Source organism: Suricata suricatta, chromosome 4 (assembly GCF_006229205.1).
Source record: "Suricata suricatta isolate VVHF042 chromosome 4, meerkat_22Aug2017_6uvM2_HiC, whole genome shotgun sequence".
Lineage (NCBI taxonomy): Eukaryota > Metazoa > Chordata > Mammalia > Carnivora > Herpestidae > Suricata > Suricata suricatta.
In genome coordinates, this window is record NC_043703.1 from 101,450,902 (window position 1) to 101,467,129 (window position 16,228).

Below are 16,228 nucleotides of genomic sequence, written 5' to 3' on the forward strand. Positions count from 1 at the left end.
GATCATGGGACTTATATAAACTAAATATTTGCAGAGGAAAATTCTTCAACTGTATTGTAGCAAGAATGTCTTCATTCAGAAATACTAGTAAGGAATAGTCACCACACGCGTGGAGGGGTCTGCGCAAACCAGCTCCAAAAAGGGTCAAGATACCCTTTTATCAGCTTGTCAAAAATAGCAGTGAAAATGCTTAGTAACAGGACCTCTCTAAAGTCTGTCCAACTACATCACTTTCAAAATGCCACATTTTAATTTTACTTTGTCCTTTTGGAATAAAAATGGGAAGTTTTACTTTAAATGTTATGAATTAAACACTGATATACAATTATTAGCTTAGTCAGACACACTAGCACAATCCCAATTTCTGCATCATCTTAATAAAAAGCCTGGGTTTGTGAATCTACCAACTGGCCCTTTATTGGAATCCAAAGAGGTCAGTAACAATCCGGAAATTACAAAATACACATGAAGAAAAACATAAGACTTACCAAGAAAAATAGTTGTAATAGCGCAAGACAAAAGGCCAGTTTGATGACATTATTCAGTCAGCATCCACTACTTTCTCCAACCATTTGAAGGCTCTGGATATGAGTCAGGGGGAAAAGGGAGTGATTTTAATATTAAGAGCTTTGAGAGGTGAGAAACGGACTCTGACAAACACATCTAAACCATCCTTGTATTTCATAATAGGAACATCTTCTGTTTCATTCTCAGTATTTCTAGTTGAATAAGTACCTACCACTGCAAGGATTTGTAATAGAAACATTTTACCTTGTGAGAGCCAGACACCATTAAGTACAGTTTAGAAAGGTCCACATTTAGCTTTTAACCAAAAGGGAAACTTTGGTGGCTTTCCAGTCCTTTGCAAGTCATGAAGCCTTAGAGAGAAACTGAAGTGAAAGAGAGCACAGCTCGGCCTACCTCTTTTCGCCCTTGAGACTTCCTTTTCCAGGTAGTTCCTCAAATAATGACGCTGCACTGGAACCCTCGGTTCTTCCCCTTGGAAGTTATTAAATCGGCAGAAAGACGCACAATAATGGCATATGAAATCTAAGTTTTGTATAGGAAACGGACAGGCGGTCTACACTTTGTTATTCACTTGATAGACAGAGCCATTTTGACAGCCCTAACCTTGGAAACCACAGGTCCTGCTGAGCTCAGCAGGAGTCAACGCTGAGTACCATCTGTCAAAGCTTTATTCCCCCTCCTTCTTATCCAGGCCTTTACTAGAAGATGCTGAAAAGAGCACTGAATGAAAGTCTGCTACCTACAGTTAAACTTGTGTGCATCCTAACACTAATGTGTGCGTAAGAAATTCACTCTGTGATCTCCCAAATTTGAGTGAACTGAATTAGGTTCAATTCTTTTCTAATGGTTATCCATAGAAAAAAAGCGTGGGTTAAAGAACTGTGTAACTGCCCTCCAAACAACTAACGCTACAAAATAAGAATTGCACATAGTTACGGTTTTTGCCAATTCTGTAGCTAAAATCACGGATGGCTTCGAAAGTTCTCCGTGCTAAAGATTTGTGGGTTTTTTTCTTAATATAGTTTAATTAAACCTATATAAAACAACAAATTTGCTTCTTTCCAAAAAAATAGAGATCTTAATGGGCTAAACTCTTGCTTCATAAATAAAAATCTCAGAACACATCCTCTCTGTAGCAAAAACAATCCTAAAAAATTAACAAGCCTAATCAAAATAAAATCAATTAAATCATGTGTGCTACAGCTCATCTGTACTTGTATATAAGATGGTGTATAAATTGATAATATAAAGGAGTTAGAAATAGCATTGCTTTTGGTTAAATGCTACCAAAATGCTACATAATATTTGAAGTACAGATTTATTTTGCATTACATTAAAATTGTGTATATTTAATGAATAATTTTAGGTGTCGATTGAAAATCTTTACATTTAGATACCGTTTCATTCAGAAATTTAGAAAATCTCCATAAACACAGAATCATAAAATAGAAGTTTTGAGTTTCAAAGTTGAAGAAAGTAAGGTCTTTTATTTAGCAAATTATTCCAAATTAAAAATTTCAGTTAAATTTTGTGCTTTTTCTGACTTATTGTTTTGTCTAATCCTCCTTCCAATTTTCTGAAATGCTAAAAATAATTTAAGATCGTATGTGTCATGATCATAATACTATACATACTACATGTACTAGATATACTATATTATGGTAATTATTTGTTGTTTAATGGGTAATTACACTGTCAGGAAGACATTGTAAAATATGTATTTTAATTGATTATATTAACATGAGTATGTACTTTTTATATGTTGCTCAATGTGCCATATGTATGTTTTGCAGAGATTTAAGAGCCCTTAACATATATATGCTTGAAATGCTTTATGAAAAACTATTTTTAATAAATTACACACCCAGAGGTGATTTTGTTGTTTAAAGTGACCAAGAAATGATTTACTTTGCAATGTCAAAACTAGTTAACTAGTAACAAATCGTTTCTAATTATTACCAGATTGAATTTTTGTGCATCAGTTTTGCAAGACACTTTAGCTGTATATGCGTACTTTTGTGAACATAGGCACAAATGCTCTTGAACAAAGTCTGAACAGACAATAGTTGAGTTGGGACTGCCCCTTCTCTGAGCTTCCCTCAGGGGCCCTTCCTCCTAGGAGGGGCTGATCTCATTCCGAGGCTGAGAAAGCTGACTTTGCAGACAGTCTGGGTCCCTGCTCAGTAAATGCCTCTTCCACCAGTGTGTTCAGCCTGAAATCCTTTCTCCTGGGGGCAGGGAACAACTTTCATCAAACTGAGAGAGAAAATTTGAAGACCAATGCCTCGAGGGAAAAGCAAGTGGATTTAAATGAACCTTGCTGACTGTCATTCTGAGAGGAAAAAGAAGCAGAGAGCAGGAGGAGAGGCTCTCCAGATGGAGAAGGGGAGAGACAAATTTGGGCTTTCTCAGGGCCAGTAAAAGGGTCCTTAGAGTCACTTTGCTTGGCATCACGTGTGTGTAGGTTTTCTTGAGTCTCGCTGTTAGGCTCTTAAATTGTCATAGTATCAGAATCTCAGAGTTCAAGGGATGTTAAGGATCATTTGGTGAAACTCTGCGTTAATAGAGATGAGGAAAGTGAAACACAGACATGCCTACTCTATGGTTTATTCAAAACTTGGTAAAAAGGCCGTTTGAGTTATGTTTAAATCCTTCCAGAGAATTTAACTTAATACTTTGCTCTACATTCTCAGTAACAATTACACCCTGTATTTTATATTTTATGCATATATATATATATATACACACACACTGTACCTCTTCCTAAAAAGGGTAGAGGCAAGTCTACACTGAAATTTAGAGTTTACAAAATGCTTCTTGCACTGATTTTTTAAAAACTTTTTTAGCTGGTCTAGCATAATAGCTTTTTTTTTTCCCTTTTGATGGAAGAGAGGAATCTAAATGTCATGTTTATTACTTCTGTAGTCAGTTCAAGTCTACTGGATTCATTGAGCATGTGCTAGTTACACAGTTCTGTGTCAGTCTTGGTGGGGAGGGTAGTCAGAATAATATTCAGTCATTCAACAAAGATTTTTCCAAGATCTGCCGTGTGCTAAGAATTGGGGATACTAAAAAAAACCTCTGCATTCATAGAGGCTACATTATTAGCAGTAGAGTCGCAATGACAGGACACACAGAAACATTAATTACAGACTCAAGCAAATATGATCAAATAACCACTGCACTAACGAGCTGGAGGGAAAGAGACATGAAGCTGCAAGTGGGTGCCACAGGGTGAGCTTTTTTTGCCAGATGGGTCTTGAAGTCTCCCTGTGGAAGTGGTGAGGGAGCTGAAGCACCCCGGGGAAGGGCAGAAAGGAGGGAGATGAGATAGCCAGGCAGAGGGTGCACAAGTCAGTGTGAAGATCTGAGAGAAAGCTGGTTGAGGCCGGGTTGGAAATGGAGAGTGGAGAGCGACAGGGAGGGCCAGACCCTGTAAGGTGGTTACGGACTGTACTCGGGATGATGTGGCTTTATCCTAGGGACAACTGGAAGCAAATGGTTCGTGGCGGGGAAGAAGTGTGGTGGCCTGACTAGGTCAGGTGTTGAGATGGCCACTTAGGCAGCAGTGTGGGACAAGGCTGTCCGGGCAAGAGTGGACCCCTCGGCTGGGAGGAGCTGACCTGCCTGTTGGGTGAGCAATACCGTCCATGTGTTCCCATCGCACAGACGGGGCAGCTGAGGCCCAAAAACTGACCTGACCCAGCTCAGAGCCCATGTCTCCTGATTTCTAGGACAGATACTGCTGGCACCGTTATCCCACCTTAAGGTGTGCACGCATTTCTGTTGTTTAGTGTTTACGCACTGAAAATGGTACTGCCTCAGGGATGTTTGAGGAGGCCACCCGAATCCATTCTCTTCTACAAGACAGGCAGGCTAGTGTGGTGACAGTCTGTAAGGGTCACCACAATCAGGGAGTTGTTTCTGTCCCCATCATGACAGGAAAAGGGAGAGTATTCGTTTCTCTCTCTCTTTGTGGCCTTTATATAACACCAAGTAGTTACCAAGACCATATTTTGTTTAATTCTCCTAAGAAAACTGCCAGGATACCTACTATCGTCTCTGCTTCATAACAGAAGCTGAGTTTCAGAGAGGCTGAGCACTGTGTTGTTCTGATTTCCTCACCTGTAAGTGGGGATGATAAAATTACTGATCTCAGAGGATTTAATGAACCATGCCGATGAAGTTTTCAGCACAGCACCCAGGGCGGACACAGTGCTCATTGTTCATTCTTGTTATTTATTTATTTATTTTTGAGACACAGAGAGAGACAGATCATGAGTAGGGGAGGGGCAGAGAGAGAGAGGGACACACAGAATCCGGAGAAGCCTCCAGGCTCTGAGCCACAGAGCCCGACGTGGGGCTCAAACCCATGAACTGTGAGATCATGACCTGAGCTGAAGTCGGATGCTCAACTGACTGAGCCACCCAAGCACCCCAATGTTTATCCTTGTTATTATCCATGGAGCTCAGGGCCAGATTTACAGATAATTTATAAAAACTGTATTAGGTTGCATCATTACTACACTTGTTTTCATTTTTCTCTTCATAGTACTTAGTTTATTTTAAAGAAATAATGTAAGTCATTTGATAACTACTGAAAGTTTAAAAAACAGTCATCTATACCCTGTTGATCCTGATAAAGCCTAATAGGTTCCACAGTTCTTTTCCATTGTTTTCTAAAAGGGTACCCATCTCGACATGCTTGGAATTGTAATGCACCATCGTTTTATAACCTGCTTTTCCTCTTGACATTATAACAGAATTTTTCATGCTGCTGCCAAGTCTTGGTGAATATCATGTTAAATGAGCAAATGTTCCATAATTTCATTACCCATATCCTGAAGAGAGAGTATTTTGGTTGCTCTCTGTTTTGTTTTGTTTCATCTTTTTTCTGTCCTAAGTAATAGTCTCATGATCATTTTAGTACATGTAACATTTTCTTCTTTGGGAATATTTTCTTAGGATATATTTTCAGAAATTAGATTACAAATTAAATTAGGACCTGAATATTTTTGTAGTATTTGCTACTTATTATTAAATCATGGCCCTACCCTTCTATTTTTAGTTTAGTAACCTTATTTTATAAACCTCCTTTGTTTTATTTGGCCTCTGACCTACTTTTTAAAGAGTGATTTGTCCAAAGTCATGAGGGTGAATAATGGTGGAGCCAGTATTTGAAGTCTTCTTTCCACCCCACCAGTGATCCCAGTGGGAAGGAAAACTCTCATGGCTCAAAAGTGAGAGGCTCAGCCTTTCCTTAGGGACTATCTGAAATAGCACGAAGGGCAGAAATCTAAGATTTGAGAAATTTGAGTCTGAGTTCTGTGACCAACAGTCACCTACTCTTTGACTTTGGTCTTCTCAACTATAATATAGATTCACTGGTTCTTGCCCCTATTTCCTGGGAAGTTTGAGGCTTACATAATGCCCCAGAGCACTCTTGGAGCAATGTAAGATGTTGCCTTGGTGTAGGGCAGCATCTTGCTCTCTAAACCCTGAGCGTGGAGTTGCTCTAAGAAGCTGTAGTATGGTGCTTCTCAGACCCAGATCTACTAGGATCATTGGGGGATCTGGTTAAATGCTTAAATGTGGTTTGAAGAGGTCTGGGGTAGGGCTGAGATTTTACATATCCAACACGCTCTCAGGCAGTGACTCCCGAAGCTGCTGCTGGTCCAGGGACCACACATGGAGAAGCTGGCCGAAACAGCCATTCTGAGTGGTTGTTCACTCACACAAGTGACTGTGACCACTGTGCTGAGCAGTTTTGATAAGTGGAAAAGAATGAGAATTGAGAGCCAGATGCTCCTGAAGTGGTCTAACGGGCTGGAGTGTGTGGTGCGTGAATATTCCTGACCAGTTTTGGGAGGAAGCATTCTCCGATCTGTTTCCTCTTGAATGGGGAGAGCCCCTGAACATAGGAATGTCCTTTTTCCTGAGATGCAGTGGAAAGTGGAAAGCAGTAACCTGGAATAATGGAGTAATATGGAAAAGTCCTAGCCTTTCATTATTATTTCCCTTATCTGAACACAAAGCCCAGGATGAATTTTCCCTATCCTTGTTTTATATTGTTGGTGATCCCACCGAAGTCCCCTTAAAAGCTGAGCAAGAAAATTTGCCAGCAGTAACTTAGGAGCCTTAATGCATTGTTACAAGTCTTTCCAAACATCTGCTGCATGAAAAAGAAAAGCAAGAGCTTGCAATGGCTGGGGGCAAGAGGGCATCTCCGAAGTGGGATGTCCCAGCGCTGCTCGGAGGACGCCCTTTCTCTGCAAGCAGGCTGCCCTGGGAGGCTCCAGCACCTGTTCTTACACATTCCTGCTGGCCTCTGTTGTTTGCAATTGCTGTCAAAAGCATCCCAGGAGAGGGCTGGGACGAGCCTTGTCAGGGAATAAGAAAAGCCGGAGTGTGGCAGTTGGCCTCACAAATGTGAGGATGTTCACAGTCCCAGTAGGGACTCTCATTTCCCTTTTCACATCACCACACGCCTCATGTCAAAAGGAAATCTTTTGAGTTTAGGTACTGTGGCAGAGAACGTTGCTCTGAAACGCAGGTGATCTTGATAGCCTAGTTCCATTTTTCTAAACCTGAACCGTCAGGAGCAGGACCCGGGGGTACGCAGCCATGCGCCTTGCCAGGTGACTGCCTAGAGCGCTGTACAGTACGTTTCCCAGAAAGAAAGAAAGATTCCGAGGTCGCAGCGCAGGAAAACTAGTCCAAATTAGACTTGAGCCTTAAAGATTATCATAACTTTTGAGGAAACATTCAGAGGAAGGATATAATTATTTTTATTTTTAATTTTTGCCCTGAAGACCTTTTTGGAAAAACTGCACAATTACTTCAGTTTGATAGTGCACGTGGCTCTGTCCTTAAGTGTCCTTATGAGTCTGCGTCTTAGGATGTGTGAACAGTTTTTCATATAAAGGCACAACTTTGAACATTTTTTGTATTTATCTAATGGTATGCAGTATAGAAGTAGGATTCTTTTGTTTCAAATTAAATATATTTTTTTAATTGTTCATTGACCATCAAAGTCTCAGTTTAAAATTTAGAGCACAGGCATGCCTGGGTGGCTCAGTGGGTTAAGTTTTGGACTCTTGATTTCTGCTTCGGTCATGATCTCAGCATTTGTGGGTTCAATCTGGCTCTGTGCTGTCAGCGTGGTGGAGCCTGGTTGGGATTCTCAGTCTCTCCCACCACCACCCCTCTCTCTGCTCCTCCTCTGCTCTTTCTCTATTTGGAATAAACATATAAATAAACAGTAAAAAAAGTAAAGACAATTGTTTCTGAAATACCGAGAACAACTTTTAAGGGGATTCTTAGCCAGCAGATTTTATACAATTAAAAGTTAACTCAGTAAAAGATAGATAACATTTTGGCATGCTAAAAGATAGAGTTTACAATTTAAAAATCTGCCTTTGGTTTGCATCAACATCCCTCATCCTAATGGCTTTAGGACAAATGAAGTTACAACCTGTATTTCAGAGTACAACTTATTCATCAAAAAATATAATCACTGTCAGGGTCCAAAGAGAACTCAAAATATTAACATGATTATCTTAATTAAGTTTTGATTGTAATAAAAGGTGTTTGAGCCACACTGGTTTTTGGAGCCTTTAGAAATCTAAATAGTGGGAAAACAGTATTGCAAACTTATTTACTCAATTTAATCTAATACAGTTTACATTTAGGACCTATATTCAGAGTAAATCTGCTTTAAGCAGGCAGCAAAAACTGTTGTCTTTGAAATGTTCACTCTTTAGTCCACGTTTAATCACTGGATTTTGGTTAAACTGATATTTATGAATCCCTTTGGTCTACATCAGGTTTTACAGACGTTTTAAAATAATCTTTTCTATAGGTAATTATTTCTTAAGGAAACTATAACATTTTGTCTTTAATATTAAAATCAGGTCATTTGGCTACCAAATAAATCACTGATGTTTTCCTGTGCGGTTTTAAATTTCTGTGTTATTAGAATGATGATACTTAAAATTTTTTTAATGTTTATTTTTGAGAGACAGAGAGAGACAGATCATGAGTGAGAGAGTGGCAGAGAGAGAGGGAGACACAGGATCGGAAGCAGGCTCCAGGCTCTGAGCTGTCAGCACAGAGCCCCACATGGGGCTTGAACTCAACAGACTGTGAGATCATGACCTGAGCCAAAGTGGGACGCTTGACCAACTGAGCCCCCCAGGTGCCCCTAGAATGATGATATTTTAAAGTAAATTATAAATCTATGATTTTACAACAGTTATCAATTGCTAGTGAATGTAATATTAATTTTAAAAGTGTTTTTGAAACTAGTATGATTCATATCTGATTTTCAAAACGGCTGGTTGTAGCTGTTGTGGAATCTTCGAGAAGTCAATGTAAAAGATACATTACAAGGCAAAATTCCGAATAAGAAAATCTGGTTGCCTCCCTCCGAGGAAACAGTTGAAATACTCAAGATGAAAACTGTCCCCTAGAGGCAGGTACCTTTTCACTCTTCGACAGACACTGGAATGTTTTCTGCTGGAGGAGATTCTAGCAAGGTTTTTGTTTTGTTTTGTTTTTGCAAAGCTTCCTCCAAAGGACCTTGCCCTGTTTCAGCTCTCCCTCACCATCCTTTGGGGTGAGAGTCATAGCTAAAAGCTTGGTTTTTACCTGGCAGCAAATGGAGGAGCTCTCCAGACTTGGGGTCATTGGAGCCCTTGTCCGAGGAGATGTGAAATACTTCCCATGCTCGCCTGCTTCCATCTAGGGGGCATAAATGGCAAGCCACGCTTCCAAGTTCCTCTTGCCCTTTCTAAAGTCAGCAGTGGGATACTGACTCCATAAAGGGACCAATCATTTGCGGGAAGGAACTAGGGCTGTGAGATTTTGGAGCATCTCCACCTACTCTCCGTTTTGTCCAGAGAGACTGCTAGCTGGCAGCCTGATTTTGGGTGAGAAGTCGCTGCAGATGAGAAAGCCCCAGTAAGGCGGTATCTTCTCTACATGGTCAGCCAGACAACCTTCACATTTTCAGATTTTCTTGGAGAAGCTCTGAATAGAAAGAAATCTTTCATTGTAGGAAAAAGTGCCTATAATCCAGGGTGAACTAGTCAAATGTAATTTTTAGGTGAAAGTAAAAATAATTAGGACATTGTGCTTCCTAAACTTGTATATTTTTGAAACATCTGGAAAGCACATGTATTCATTTGTAAGCTCATGTAGTAATTGACTTACAGAAACTTTGGATATGTTCTTTAGTAAAATCCTGTTTCATGGCATTTTTTCAGCCTATAGAATAGATTTCTCCCACATAGTATCCTGGCAGTGTGTTTACTGTCATTTATTTGAACATGCCTTATGGGCTTAAGCACGTCTGGTATATTTTTCATGTGAGACAACCTAAGGAAATGAACAGAGGTATGGCATGATTAAGCTTATAGGTCACAAGATAAATTTACATGGAGAGCCAAGTTTCCAGCTTTAAGCAAATGACTTATCTGTAATGTGATGCAAGTACAATGACCTTTCAAATGTTTGTTGGGCTTCAAGTGTCCGGAACAATCAATATGGACATTATTGTTTATATTTTATGTTCCTGATCCCATTAATGTATGCCTACAGAGTGCCGGGACACCATTAGTTTCTGATACTTCTGAAGCTACAGGGTGGCATTTATCAAACAGAGAGGCAGCACTTATTGACTTGTGACAGTTTTTGAATTTCTTGAGCTCAATGTTTCATGAGCTGCTATCTAGTTTTGGTAAGCAAGGCTTTTATTGCTCTGAAGCCTCCTCAATTAAATAGTAATGAACCAATTTGCTTAAAACGAATCTTTAACTTGCAGACTCATTAATTTCTCCATTGTGAGTGTCAGAAGATGTGTTCTTGGGCAGGGGAGACCAGGAAAGCGTGGGGCAATGATTGCTGGGTGTAGGGATTGGGAGGACGGGACCGTCTCTAACCCACTGTGTGACCTTGGACAGGTCTCTTAATGTCCCTGAGCCTCTGGTTCCCCAACTGTGACGGGGGCTAGGTGGACCAGATAATCACTAAGGTTGCTTCCAGCATGGACGTTTAACAAGTAATGGAATATCAATAGGCAAATACGTCAGTAGCAGTGCAGCGTTACCAGTAAGTGCAAACTGAGATGCAGGGAAATCCTTCAGCCACCTTGCCTCCCCTCTGAATAAGGAAATAAGGGAAAGCTGCATTCCTTCCTATTTGCCCAGAATAGAATAAACTCATTATGGGTGTCTGGGAGAGAGGCACTGGTGAAGTAAATATACATAGAACAAAATACGTATAAACATAAATGTATTTATAGGTAAATAAATACATAAAATATATTTAATCTAAATATACATAAAAGAAATATAAATATATAAATATAAACACCTCACATATATGGAAATTATATGTATATAGTTTCACATAGACCTACAATTATATATATATATGTATTATACATAGGCACCTCTTTTTTTCCTACCTCACTTTCTCCCATTCCACATACCTTATTCTCACCCCACTCCAAAAATGCTGCAAGTGAAAAGTGCCACCTGTTATTGAAGCAGAACGAGAACTCTTATTCATTGAGGAGATAGGGGATAGCTACCCACTTCTGTATTAATTAACTCTCTCTTTCTAGGGTTTTATTACTGGAGAGTCTAATGACTTAAAATTAACCACGCATGGTCCAATTAAAAAAATCATGAATTGATGAATTGGTTTCTAAATTCTCTGTGTTATTGACAAGTTGCTGCATCACTGAAGCTATAAGACATGTCATCCATTATTAACTTTGATGGCATTAAAAGAGATAAATTAGATCTTTTAGGTAGAAATGAGTTCTTATAAAGGCCGCCCTTCTATGTGGACGTGGTCTCAATTTTCTCCGCATTTCAGCCACTTATTTGTTTGAATTTATTCTGGTTTCACTTAGATTTTATTGATTGTTTAGTAAACATTAACTGATGATAGAGCTTTCTTAATACGAGCAGATAACAGATAATCAATGTGTAATGCAGTTTAAGTGATAAAATACTTTTGCCAGGAATAGAAAATCTTCCATAATGACTAGAAATGCCTTATTTAAAAAGTTAAAATTTACAATAAAAATTTTAGAAAGTAAACCTATCTCTTCCATTACAAGAAGTTAAATTTGCGTTTAAGCCAACAATAATAGATAGGAACACATAAATGAAGCATGCTGTTTCTAAGGCACATTGAGAGTATAAATACCCATTTAGGAATAAATTAGCATTCTTTGAGCTCTTATAGTTTGTGCTTGGACAAAGGTAAAAGGCAATAATAATAATAAATACAATTCAAAATAGCATTAGAAATTTGAGCTCAATAGTTGATTTATTATAGAGGGGAAAGTGTTCTTACCTTGGCTGCTGGAAAAGTCCTTATTCTTACTATTATTTACTTCTTCAACCCAAAACAAATTCTCTTTCGCAGCCAGAATCTTATTTTTCTAACATTGCCCGTTAATGGCTCCACTATCTGCTGCAACACAGGATATGTTGGGGAAAAAAATGACTTGGGCAAGTTTTTAATACCTCAAATTGGACCCGCCCTTTATCCCACAATCCCCTTTGTGTGTCTCATTATTGATCAGACATATGCTGGTTTTTGAAGCCTGGGAATTACCAGGGCAGGGTTTTATTTGACTATTTATCTCTTTAGCAAAATTGTTGCCATCTCTGACCTTTCAAAAATGTTTATGACAAGGTGTTTGCTGTTAATTGAACAGAGGAAGGAGTGAAAAGCCTCCTTTTTTATTTACCAGTAGATAACATTTTCTTGTAAAATCAGTCTTAGAGGAGGTGGATTTGGGATGTTGTTTTTACTTTTATGTAGCAATATAGCTTGAGGAAATTATTATTGTTTTCTAATTAGCAGACCCATTAACAGGGTAAGTAAAGATATGGCTTTATAGAAAGTATGCAATAGCCCTACGGGCCTAAATCTGTTTTTATACCTAGTAGAAATGTAAGAATAGAAATATAAAATCACAGGCTGGAAAGGACCTTAAAGATATCTAATTAAATCTATTTTATTTTGCAGATGGCTAGACAAATATAGACAAGTTAAGGCACTTGTCTTCTGTCCCTTAACCTGTAAGGACCACTTCAGAGTTCCTTGACAGCCAATCTAGTGTGTTATTATTGTCAGTCAGATGCAAAAGCTCTACTTACAGGCATAAGTAAGCTATGTTATGGCTTAGTTTGCCTTTGTGGAGACAAGAGCTTGCTAAGAGTCCATGGGGATGGGCAAGTTTTTTTAGCTAACTCACAAGATGGGGAGGCATTCTACCTCTTCCACGGCCCACCTGATTCAGTCCTGCTCACTGCTTTGCCTTCATTTCTTGCCCATCTCTCATCATCCACGATGTTGCACCATATGGCCCTCTCTTCTATTCCTGGGACCCCCCCTGGGTTCTTTTCCATGTTGGCTTTTCTTCAGTCTGGAATGATCTTCCTTCAAATCTCTCTTTGGCTGGTTTCTTATCACCATTTAGGTTTCTGCTCAGATGCCCCTTCTTCAAGTAGGCCTTTCTTTACCACCCAACGTCAGTATAATGAGAATAGTAGTGAACCAGCAGCTAACACTGAGCTTTAAATTAACGTTGTATGCACTTACTAAAAGCATTTATTCATTCAAGCTTCAAAACAGTCCTTGAGGTATGCTTGTTTGCTAGTTGAAATGATCCTGTTCAATTTTTTATTTCTCACTTATGATCTATCTCCCCTCCACCCCATTGGACTCTGAGTTCCCTGAGAACTGGGACCTTAGATCTCTTGTTTACTGCTGTTTCCACGCAGGTCCAGAATAATACCTGGATCTACTGGGTTCCCAATAAATACTGCATAGGTGAATGGATGAATTTGAGGAAGGGCAGCAAGACAGAATGGAAGAAGCTATGGCCTGGCGGTGGGCTCCCTAGTGAGTGTGGTGTGAGGTTTCTGCCAGAAGCAGAAGCCAGAACCGTGAGAGTGGGAATAAGCGAGTGCACACATCAAGTGTGGGATGTTTTCAAAAAGTTGGCAGTAAGGACAGTGGGGTGCTAAATGGCGATAGTGGTTTTATGCTTTTGTTGGAAAACCTGGTAGGAAACGTCCGCCCTTGTCACTGAAGAATGCTCCCTTGCTGCTTGTCAGTGATTATAGATACACAAAGACCTGTCTCTGTCTCATTTTCCCAACAGTATGACCACCTGAAAAACTGAAATAATGGTTGGACCACAGAGTTCTTGTCCACTGTCATCATTTCACTGCAGGTGCACTCCTGGGTGGTTATTTTTCAGGATCATCCTTGGGGTAGCAGACCTTCCCTCGTCTTTTTCTGTGCCATCAGAAAGTCTATAAAATACCAGTGGTGTGCCTTTGAGTCCCAGGAGGCTTGTCATTCATCCTTTTCTACGTAGTCAGGAGTTGCCAAGAGCATTACAATTACTTTTTTTCCTTGACTTTACACCAGAAGAGAGATCATAGAAATAGTGAGTGCCTCCATGAGGGGCTCTAAACCATTCCCACTCTGGTCTGTGCCCTGCATGGCCAACCAGAAATGTTTCCATTACATTGTTCTAGTTCCTAATGTGTGTAGTAAGTAGGCCCTCATCCCCTCTATGGCATTTACTGCCATCAAAAGGACAGTACCAGCAATGTCATACGTAAAACCTAACCCCTTTAAAGATGGTTTTGGGTAGCAGCCCTCTTGGTCTCTCTAATGAGGCACTGGCATGAAGTCATGAAACAGCAGTGGGAAAAGGCACTTTGTTTTTACAAAGATTCTATTATGAAGCCAGATACTACTACTATTTCAGGGAAGAAAATACTGCTCTCTTTCTAAATGTAGCAAAACATTTCTCTTTCTCAGCATCAGTAACAAATAAAAATTCTTTGTGGAATGCTTTTCTTTGTGTGTGTGTTCTTGTTAGTAATTTAGAAAGGTTAATAATTCAAATGGAGCCAGTATTATGAATCAGAGAATAAATATTAAGGCTAAAGTGCCAATGTCGTAGCCTGACACAATCAGGTACTCAAATGAGGTGCCACAGGCATTCAGGGATCAACGAGTCCTCCTCATGAACAGCTTCCCCAGGCATTGCAGGATGTGGAACATTGTGCGTCCTGGGTCACAACTTCCAGTAGCACCTGCCAGTTACCGTGACAACCAAAAACATCCTCACCCCTTGCAAAAGACCTTTAGGGGTAGAGAGTACATCCTTTGGCCTAGCTCAGGAATCTTTCACACACACGCCAGTGATGCCAGAGACTAACATAGCCTATATATGTTAATCTGGCCCCATGTAGGGCAACAGGGAGAGGTGGGTCCTGTGATGGCTGGGGAAATGTACATAGTCTGCTTAGAGATGTTCAAAATGAAAGCTGAATAGATGTTAACTCCTTGTAGCTTTTCTCAGTGTGTCAACCTCACTCCTTCCATCACCAGCCTTCGATTTTCCATCTGCCCCCCTTTCGTTTCCATCACCCCGACCATCTCCTTTAAGCATGGTCTACCTGTTACACTGTGTGGTGGTGAACTAATGTCCTTTGTTTCTGCCGAGCTGGGAGCTCTTTGAGGGCTCCTGTCTAACTTTGGCTCTGTATCTCTGGCATCTAATGTACTGCTTGTCACGTGATAGGCTGCCTTAAATACTAGTTTGGTGGGTGAATGAATGAATGAAAGAAAATTTTCTCGGCCTTGAACCAATTTCTGATTTTATGAGTGATGTTGATATTTTAAATTTCCCCTTAGTCCACATCTGCTGTGCATCCTTAGGAGGCACCTCTGGGTTTCCTGTATGTCTTCTCCTGGCAATTGGACAAGTGGTTATTTTCATGTCCATGCATCTGTCCTGTTTGTTCAGCAGTGCACTGGTTTTGCTGCACAGGTTGGGATAATTTAAACCTAAGATTGTAAAAGCTCGTCTCGTGAGCTCTCCTTGCTCTCCTTTGCCCAAGATGACATCCTGCGTGCCCGACATGCAAAGGTGCGGTGGCTTGTGATTCTTCTGTGCTAGCCGTGTGCTCAGTTTCTTGTTCCAGTTCGTGGCAGGAGAGTAGCGGCTGCCTCTGCTCCAGGCAAATGAGCCTCATTGGTGGTGGGTAGTGATTTCCGTGGAGACAAAAATTCCAAAGTCAGGACTTCCCAGAGTGTCTTTTAGATTCCCCTTCCTAACTTCCTTCCTTTTCTCCCTCTCTTTTCCCTCCATCTCTCTTCTTTCCTTCCTCCCTCTCACGTAATTCTAACCTTTTCCTTCGGGTTGGAACTATATGAGAAATCAATTTTGCTGGTTCTCCATCCTCATGCCATTTTCTTTGGCTGTAGAGACCCTAAAAAGAGCAGGCTATGAGGCATTCAAAAGTAATGCGGTAGGGTCGCTTGGGTGGCTCAGTCAGTTGAGTGACTTGATTCTGGCACAGGATGAGCATGGAGCCTGCTTAAGATTCTCTCTCTCTTCTCTCTTTGCCCCTCTCCCTTGCTCTCTGTCTCTAAAACAAAATTAAAGGGTAACATAATAAGCTTCTCCTCTGTCCCCAGGAGCTTAAGAAACTAGCTCCTCAGGATTTCATGTAGAAGGTCTTTTTACTAGTGGATTGAATATTCCTGGATGCCTGTAACATACCTCTGTTTATATTATTACTTCCGCACAATGGTTTAAACATGAAGAGGTATTGTTAATTCAAACACTTCTTTCTCCTCACACGCA

At 40.2% G+C, this 16,228-nt stretch overlaps 1 long non-coding RNA gene across 1 annotated transcript in view; it reads right to left on the reverse strand.

The window, feature by feature from the left end:
• The window catches only part of LOC115289242, a 49,267-nt gene extending 48,751 nt beyond the window's left edge, over nucleotides 1–516 (reverse strand). The window contains exon 1 of the long non-coding RNA XR_003907501.1: nucleotides 489–516. This is a non-coding gene — a long non-coding RNA (uncharacterized LOC115289242). The remainder of the gene's footprint in view (nucleotides 1–488) is intronic.
• Nucleotides 517–16,228: the final 15,712 nt, after the last annotated feature.